This window comes from Canis aureus, chromosome 17, assembly GCF_053574225.1.
Source record: "Canis aureus isolate CA01 chromosome 17, VMU_Caureus_v.1.0, whole genome shotgun sequence".
Classification (NCBI taxonomy): Eukaryota; Metazoa; Chordata; class Mammalia; order Carnivora; family Canidae; genus Canis; species Canis aureus.
In genome coordinates this window covers 31,144,158-31,153,948 of record NC_135627.1, presented here as the reverse complement: position 1 = coordinate 31,153,948, position 9,791 = coordinate 31,144,158, and the positions used below count along the sequence as shown (strand labels likewise).

At 39.2% G+C, this 9,791-nt stretch overlaps 1 long non-coding RNA gene across 1 annotated transcript; it reads right to left on the bottom strand.

Annotated features, from left to right (window-relative positions):
• Nucleotides 1–1,066: 1,066 nt before the first annotated feature.
• LOC144287506 (uncharacterized) lies at nt 1,067–8,133 on the bottom strand. Its single transcript, XR_013355291.1, has 3 exons — nt 7,030–8,133; nt 2,874–2,949; nt 1,067–1,243 (listed from the first exon to the last, which is right to left on the bottom strand). It is a non-coding gene; the product is annotated as an uncharacterized LOC144287506 (long non-coding RNA).
• Between the last annotated feature and the right edge of the window lie 1,658 nt (nt 8,134–9,791).

The following is a 9,791-nucleotide window of genomic DNA, read 5'->3' as shown; positions in this document are numbered from 1 at the left end:
GGAATACTCCTTGTATAATAATATATTTGGTGTTACTGTTCCCAGATAGACATATACGGGTCAGACCATGTGTACTGATTTGTCATACAAGAAATATGGTCACCATATGTTCAGATTTCTATGTTTTCCTAATTCTATTTCCTCCCCACCCTTCTTTAGCAGTTTCTGGTTCCTTTTTATTGACAAATTGCCAATTCTTAATGTATAAAACAGACTAAGTGTAAAGTAACCATAGCGAGGAAACCAAAACAAAGGAGGAAAAAAGGCAAGAAGAAATAATAGATCAAAATATATCCCATCACAGGGTAAGATCTGTTTTCAACCTTTGAGCCCCTAGAACACTCAAGGGGAGAAAACACTACTCAGAGCTGGCCCAACCACAATATTCTATGTTTTATATCTGTATGATTGGAGTGAGGGAGGTGTGGAAAGGATGCTTGTTCAATTTAGAAACAAGCCAGCTTCCTAAAACAAGTGCAACAATAAATAACTTCCTAGGTTATTGAGCATTTTTAGAGAACACATTTTCTGACTCTGGCTTTATCAAAATAAAAAGAAAACACATCTTGAATTAGAAAACTCCAGGAAACTCCCCAATCTGCCCTAGTATCTAAGTGTCTAAATAGGATCTTATGAAAGCAGTAAGCAAGCACCTTTCATTTGAGGTTCTTCCCTCCCTCCCCCTTCAACTCCACATATACTTAGAAACCTCTCTCAGATTTTCCTGTTAAATCTGCCATCAGCTAAAGACTCCTGCCCCAAGGACAGGTCTTTGCCCTAATTAGGGATTATGAGATTCTCTGTTCAAGATTAAGTACTTGCCTATCTGACTTGCTAAAGCTTCATTTATTTGTCCAAATCCCAATTATCCCCTCTAATTGAGGATAGACTTGATCTTACAATAAAAACATTTAAAATACTTCCCATATCATAAGGAATTTTTTCTCCTTTCCTGCAGTTTACCAATGATATTAACCACCCAAGAATGTTTGCTTTGGAGGAGATGGCCAGAATGAGGATATGGAATAGAATTTGCAGATTTAATTGTCTTCCCCAGTGGCTTGGTGCTTGAGGTGGTGTCCCAAATAAGGGTCATAGGCACTGAAAAAAGAATACTTGCCTCTCCCTGGCTTAATTTCTACCACTAGTCTCCATGACTAGCTTATGGTGTTTCAGTTGGTATTAGGCCATCTCCGAGAGTCTCATGGTTTCTGGAAGTACTAGTAATGCCAAGGTCTTCAAGCTGCAGAAATAAAGATCAGATCTGATCAATATCTTCACTAGAACTGGGGTACCATAAAGAAAAGAAGCCTACTGATGAAGAGCCAATTGGTCAATAACACTTCAGCCTCACAGAACACTTTTGTTCAAAGGTCAAGGAATTATTCAATCAACCCTTTATAATCTCTCCCCTCCTTGCTTCACCCTTTCTTCCTTTGTCTGTCAAAGCTACTCACCATTCCCCTAACATGCCAAGAACATTCATATCTCTATCTTTTCCTCAAATTGTTCTTTCTATCTCAAGTTCCTTATGACTAACTATATCAGAGAAGTAAACAAAAGAGGGTTTTTGAGGATAACTCCAATGGTGCCCAGTCCAGATGGATAGAAGGAAAGTGGTGCCATTAAGCGAATTGAGATACAGACACAGTGAGGAACAGATCTGGGAGGGAAGGGGATGATGGAGATAATAAATGTGGGGGTCTGTTGTGCCTTTAAAGTACCTGTAAAACATTTTGGAAGAGTGAGCTGTGTAGCAAATAATTCAGGTGGAGGTTGGGAATAGTGATAGATACATAAGAATCATTAAAACAGTGATAGATGAAGAAATTTCCAAAGGAATAATAGTAGAGGGAGAAAATAAATAAGATAAATGAGGACAGCACCTTGGTAAATGTATGAAAAGAGGGTACAAAAAATGTAACAGTATAATAAAATTCCCCCAAAATGAAGAAAGCAGGCAAGTAGGAGAACCAGATTTCTTAGTCACCAAGTTAGGATCAATAATGTCAAGCAACATCAAGATGCTAAGCAACAAAATAACTGAAAAAAAAAAATCATTAGATACAGTCATTAAAAGATTAGGTAAACCTTGAATGGATGGCAGCCCAGTTAACCTTGGGTTTGCATCCTAGCTGAAACTCTGTGACCTTGGGCAGATTATTTATTCTTGCCTCCACATCCCCATTATAAAATGGAAATAGCAATAGCACCTACCAGAGCATGACGTGAGTTACCACGTTTAAAGCACTGGAAACACTGCCTGACACAAGTTCTACAAGGATGTTTGCTACTATTATTGATTGTTATAAGATTTCAAGAAGTCAGAAAGCAATACATAGATGGCCTAGCATATTAATCTTTGAAGAAGTGTGGCAATGAATCGAAAGGGAGGAATAGGACACTATCTTCGGTAGAAAAGAGTACAGGCACTTTTCCTTTGACTTTCCCCTACAACAATGCTAAAGATAAAAGAAAATATCGGATTCATAGATAGTTACAACATAAATACTGGTAACATGGAAACTGAAGTTCTTGTCAAATACTGGAAAATACCACCAAAGTCTTTATGGGCATTCCTAATCCAACATTTTTTAAACATGGAGGTCAACACCTATGAGTCTGATTTGCTTAAGGTATATTTTTCTTTCCACCAACTCTGTGATTATTTACCTTGGGAAATCAAGTAACTATCAACTTTAATCCTTTTTCATTGTCTCTAATATGATTTCAAGAAGTAATCGTTGCATTAAAATAGATTTGTAAATAAAGCAATTCACTCTTTCCAGAGAAACATTACAGAATAACTAATGGAAACAGCACATGTTATTACTTTAAGTAGGAACAAATTATGCTTCCCCAAATAATTTTACCTTAACTCTGGCCATCAATCACCTCATAATTAGTAAACAAAATGATTCTTCTCTTTAATTATGTAGATCCTTACATCTGTGAGTGAGAAGTAGGAAATAAAGATTTATTATAAAGAACATAAAGTACTTTTTAAAAATTAAAAATGACTATGATTTTTAGTTTTCCCAGAATTTGGTGTCTTTCTGTTAATACAGTATTCCCTTGTATTCTTATTCTTTAGCCTTACAAAGCGTCTATTCACATCAAAAGTAGTTCAAGACCCTGACCTTGACCATGAAAGTTCTCTTTGTCTTTATGATTACATCTGGTAGAACTTAGCTGGCCACCTGCTATCAATTATTTTCTTTAGTATCAGAATATTTTGGCCTGTTCCACAGGGCCTTTCAAGTAAAATTTGGTTGGGAATTTTTTGTTTTGTTTCTTTTCTCTCTCTCTCTCTCTCTGTTTTTGTTTGTTTGTTTTGTTTTGTTTTTTAGGTAAGAGAAACTAAGATAACATAGAAAGATTTTTCATTTTTAAGCCAATTAATGACTCACATTTGGAAAACAAAGCAACCAGGATTTTCACAAGCAAGTTACCAGTTGACCGTATCGGGACCAGCAGAGGCCCAGTACGTGTGCTAGGTCCTGTAAGTCATGGTTTGCCAATTTATCTATGTCACACTCCACCAATCATTCCATCAAAGAATCTTAGTCCCACATGGGGCTCCCTTTCTAAAGGACATTTTTCAGTTTCCAATAATTTGCAGGATGCAAATTTAACTTGAGAAGCAAAACTAATAAATATGGATTGATTGCATATCAGCAGAGTATCAAGCAGTGGGAAACTACCCATAAGTGCAGTCAGAGTGGAGAGAAAGGAAGGACATCAACAGTCAGGAACAGAAGTGAACATTCACCCGACTGGAAAGGTATTAAGGATGAGGAAACTCTCTCTATAGCAAAACTACATGGAAGAAAATCCCAGCAGCTAATTCTCCCCACCCAAGGAGAGCAAAACTAGGTGCCCAGAAGGATCCCAGTCACTAGCTCAAGCCCACACCTTCCTTTAGATGGGCCACTTGCAGTCCAGACACTTCTCTTTCCATCTGGAACAGTAGTTTATTTATAACTTGACATTTATATCTTTTATAACTCTACTAAATTTGTAAATTAAAACAAATTTCTGACATGGCAACCTAATTACTGGATAGAGAGAGAGAGAAAGAAAGAAAGAAAGAAAGAAAGAAAGAAAGAAAGAAAGAAATCCTCCCTAGAAAGAAATTCCTGTTCTTCCGTGGTTTATTATGTATGATTACAGACTATTTCCCAAAAATGTTTGCACTTCAGATTTTCTCTCTCCCAGAATTATGCTGCATGTGACACCGAGCCCTGTGTGGCCCCAAAGAAAAGCTACCCAGAGTCCTCCTGGCGAGGAGTAACTGCAGCTGCTGCCTGAAGAGCATGGTCTGGGGAACAGACCTGATTCTGTTTGTGTGTACTGGCCACACACCTGAAAGGGACATCCACCTTCCTAGAAACTGCTGTGCCTCAGGGCAGGTGTTCAATTCTATTGATAAGTTGACTTTAAAATGACAGAGCTGATTAAACCATTTCCAGGAAATTAAAAAAAATAGCATTGGTTTAGATTATTAGGTTAATCATTACAGAAAAAAACCCTACCACCCTGCATCACTGCCAATCTTGCCAATTGACTTATTTGGCTGTGTGGAGCTAGGGCCGGGGGGTGAGGTGGGGGGTGGTGGCGGGAGTCAGGTGGTGGCCAGCTCGATGGCCACTCACCAGTTTCTGAATCATTGGACGTGGCTATACAGAATGCCCCCCATGCTCCTCAAGCCTGTGACCAATAACTCCACGCCTAGATATACAAGGACCTTGAAGGACACTTCATAAACTGTTTTCTATCCCCCATCATGTACCAGAGTTGATCCAAGCTGCTACCGTTTGGTTACTGCTTATTCCAATTTTCTATTCAGTCTTTCATTCTATGACCCAACTGATGAGTCAGTAGAAATCACACAAATAAATCCTTTAACACTTGAATGTATGCAGCAGAATTCAGTGAAGAATATTGAACAAGCACTTAATGTGTTTCCTATAGTTAGCTGCCACACAATGGTCATCATTTTTAAAAGGTAAGAGGGAGAGGGGATGGTTGATTGAAATTCTGTTCCTTGATGCAGAACAGACACTAATAACTTACCAGAAAAGTATTTGATTCTCGCACAGGTAACTCAAATTCCTTTAAATAAATAAGCATGTCAACCTTGTTACCTTTTTATCTTAACAGTGGTACCAGGAAATAACCTTTCTAATTGAGGAACACCAGCAATTTGAAGTATGCCAATGAAATCTAGATTTCTGACTAAATTTACTAATACACCTCATTACCAGACTATAGCAAATCATATGTTTTACATTACTGACTCATTAAGAAAACATTTTATATGTCCATTATTGTGGTGTGTTATATTCATCAGTAAATATTGAGTCAAAATGTCTCACAGTCAATGTATATCTTATATATGTAAATATAAAATATACGATATATATAATTATGGTCATTTTAAAAGAAAATAACAAAAGACAAGGAATATTGTTTCATATAATTCTAATCCTGGCTCTTCCTCAATTTGATGTTAGCCTAAAACTTAATCACTTAAGGGCTGCTTTCGTTATTCTGAAAATGGGGAGGTTAGAATAGATGCTTGCTTAGACCTCTCCTAGCTCTAAAATGTCAATGAGTTTAGATGAAAAAAGTAAAATATCTAAAGTTATGGGAATAAAAAACAGAGAGTAAAAAATACAGTCAATAATATGGTAACAGCAATGTCATGGGACAGATGGTAGCTATACTTGTGGTGAACGGAGCATAATGTATAAGCTTGTCAAATCACTATGTTGTCCACCTGAAACTAATTTAACATTGTATGTCAACTATACTCAAATAGAAAAAAAATAGTTTAAAAACACATGAACATCTAGACAAGGTAACTTATGCTAAGTGTTGAACAACTATTGATATTATTAAGGAGGTTCAGAGCAGAAGTCAATCACTGTAACCCGGCCAGGGGAAGACACGCAGAAGGAATGCAAAGCAAACCAGGCTTGAAGGATTAAAGCTGGAAGGGCTGACTGGAGACCTGGACCTGCCAATTGGGGTGAGGCGGTGCAGAGCTACATATGGGTGCCAGGAACCAAGCCCCTCGTGCTGAGGAACCAAAGAACCCGGATAAAAGGAGAGATTTACAGAAGCTGAGATGAAGCAGTTATTAAGAAGCTATTTCCTTTACATCATGCTGACCGCTTAAGTTAGTGGTACATAATTTTTAACTGAATATAAATAAAAAGCCAAATTCTGTTTCACAATAGAGCATATAAACTTCACTTTCGATTGAAACAGTTACTGTGGATTCTTCCTATTTTTTTCACACATGCAAGCAGGGGGAAGGGCAGAGGGAGACAATTCTCGGGCCGACTCCCCGCTGAGTGCGGAACCCTACTCGGGGCTCCACCCCGGGCTCAATCCCAGGACGCTGAGATCACGACCTAAGCTGGGCACTTAACTGACTGAGCCACCCAGGCAACCAACAAATCCAGGCACCCTGCATTCTTTCTATTAAGGAAAGAACAAAAATACATCATTCAGGGAAAATAGTGATTTGAAATTAGATAAAGGATCTAAGGAAATAGACATGCGTGTATTCCTTTTCCAAGGCCAAATAGTCCTCCAAGAAACTGAGAACATGAATATCAAATTCAATTCAAGGATTCTGCACTGATAGATTTCATCCAGGAATTTGGGTCTCTAACCACATAGGGTCAGCTCTCATGTCGAAGCTCCTCTCCAAAAGTGAAGATGGAAGATTCCTATGCTACTTGTTCAACCCTAGCCAGCCTTTCAGTTAATAAATAAGCCCTGACGTTTGAAGGAGCTTTAGCCTCACCTATAGTCTGGCTGCCCTGTGGATGTTATCCACTTTGTCCCAAGAGAAACCTTGGAGATCTGTCTGCCCTCAAGCTTCACATTTATGTCTGTGCCCACTGTGTGTGCATCACTCACATGCTAGGCCTTCTTCTCTTATTCCTAGTCAGTTGCTACTAACTCTTACTTTTTACCCTGAACTCCAGTCTGCTTGTCTGGGGCTATACTTACCTAATTTGTGGCGATCCCCTATGCCAGGAGCAATCATATAGAAGATTAGAAGTTTTCAATTAAAACAGTCTCCATTTTTCCAGTGATAGCCCCATTGATGTTTACTCTGGCACTCTTAGGAAGCAACCCTCAGCAGGGCTCAACAGTGGTTTCAGGTACCAATTAACAGTACAGAAGGTTCTTGAATTGTCCCTCAGCAACCAGCAGATTCCAGGATCCATTTTCACTGTTAGTCATAATCTGTTCCCAAAATTTGATTGTATCGACAGCTCTTTTAAGGTGGGAGAAACTAAATGTCATTTAAGAATGGTTCTGGATCCCAGTGTGGCTCTCTTAGGAACTCTAGAAAGGAATGTATAACACTCTGTACCTTACTTTATATTTTTTACTGCTATATAAAGATTACCATAAACTTAGCAACTGAAAATTACATCCATTTATCTCACGGTTCTGTAGGTCAGAAGTCCAGGTAGACTTCGTTCTCTCATGGAGTGAAAATCAAGTTGACTGGACTTTTATCTGAAGACTCAGAGGAAGAATTCACTTTCAAAACCACTCAGGTTGTTGGCAGAACTCTCACTTCCCTGAAGCTCTCAGTCTGAGGTCTCTTTCCTTACTGGCTGCAATCAGAACCTACCCTCAGATCCCAGAAGGAATCCATATTCCTTGATTCATGGCCCTCTCCATCTTCAAGCCAGCAATAGCACATCAAACCCCACTCACTCTCTGAATCTCTCTAACTTCGGCCACCAAGCAGAGAAAGTTCTCTGCTCTTAAAGGCTCATGTGATTACATTTAGGCACACCCAGATAACCTCCCTTTGCTCAGGTCAACTATGCCTATGTTCTGGGTTCAGTTGTGTCCCCCCAAAAAAAGATATGTTCAAGTCCTATCCCTCAGTACTCACAGTCTGACCTTACTTGGAAATAATGTCTTTAAAAAAGTAATCAAGTTAAAGCAGGGTCATTAGAGTATACCCTAATCTAATATAACTGTTGTTCTCATAAAAATGGAAAATTTAGACATATAAACTGGCACAGAAGGAAGAGGATATGAGGATACATGGGGATAACGTCACGTAGAGACAGAGGCAAGATTGGACTGCAATCCAGGGAACACCGCGGATTGCTCTCCCCCACCAGAAGCTAGAAAGAGACAAAGAAGGATTCTACCCAGAATCTCAGAGGGAGCATGGCCCTGCCCACCCCTTGATTCAGACATCTAGATTCCAGAACTGTGAGTTTCTGTTGTTTTAAGCCATCTAATTTGTGGTGTTTTGTGACCGAAATCTTAGAAACCTGATATATCATATAACAAAATCAAAGAAGTCATAACTCATCACATTCACAGGTTCCAGGGATTAGGGTGTGTGTGATGCTGAAGAACTTTACGAGAAGCTCCCTAACAGACTTACCCTAATAACTCTTTCGAAGAATGTGAAGATCCTGCGTTCTGAGCTCCCCCAGCATCCCCTTCTCAGGCCACATTCTTTTTTGCTCCCGAGGCAGACCACAGGTCTACTGATTTCCTTCAACTCTTTATTAAGATGGAACTGATACACAAAAAAAGTATACATTTTTAATGTATACACTTGATGAGTTTGGACATATGCAAATACCTGTGAAATCATCATTACAATCAAGGTCATAGATATATCCATCACCTCCAAAAGTTTCCCGTGTCCCTGTGTTTTCTTTGATGTGTGTGGTAAAAACATTTAACATGAGATCAACCTTCTTAACAAATTTTTAAGGGCATAATCATGTTAACTCCAGGCACTGTGCTATACAGCAGATCCCTGTAATACATTCATCTGCATAACCGAAACTTTATATCCATTAAATTCTTCCTTGGCTCAGAGTATTTTTTTTAGCTTCCTTAAGGAGACTTCCTTTTGGTAGACTGAACTGGGACTATTACGCTCTCAGAGCAAAGCCCAAGTGAAGACACAGAAAAGGGGTCCCCAAATCCTTCTTTAGGGCTTCTATCACCAGAAGTTGGAAAGACAGTCAGTAATTCAAATACCAGGAGCACTTTAGGTAGTTCCAAAGTGCTCCAAGTAGTTTTGTGAACAAAATCCTAATGATGACTCTCGATTACACAAGAGGAACACATGCACAGCTAGTGCATTAGGGAACTACTCTGTAAATGGTCTACCAGCTGCTGCATTTGCTAAACACAATGTGTTCATCAAAGCAATTTGTTCTTACTGACCTTACTTGTTTAGAACAAAAACTCTGAGGTCTGAGCATTGTCTTCTAAATTCTCAGCCCTCTCACTACCTCTCCTCTCCCTCTCAAAGAAGGAGTGATTTCCCTGCAGCCGTTTAAGCCCCTGGAGTGAACAGCACAGACTTTGTCTGAAAAAGCTAGGACTTCTGAGGTTCCTCTAGATCTCCAGCTACTCTGTCCTGTCATTTCCTATCTAAACACAGATTGTGCTTCTTTTGCTTCTTTCTGCACTTTCGCTTCTTTTCTATCACTTAACAACACTGCTCTCTCTTCCTTCTATATGAGAGTCTCTGCCAAACATTTTCCCCCTATGTAGACACTGAATCATACTTTCGGAGAGCCACAATATCCATTCGGAAGTATACATTACCGTAGGCTCAGGGCCTTCAGATACTGAAGAAGTCACCCAGGGAAGAAGTGAGAAGCCTCAGTCATGACACAGAGAAAGGCATGACTGAGTAGAAGCCACGGGAAAAGAAAAATAAGTAAATAAAGGTAGTGTGAGAGTGGAAGGGGGGAAAAAGCAGAGAC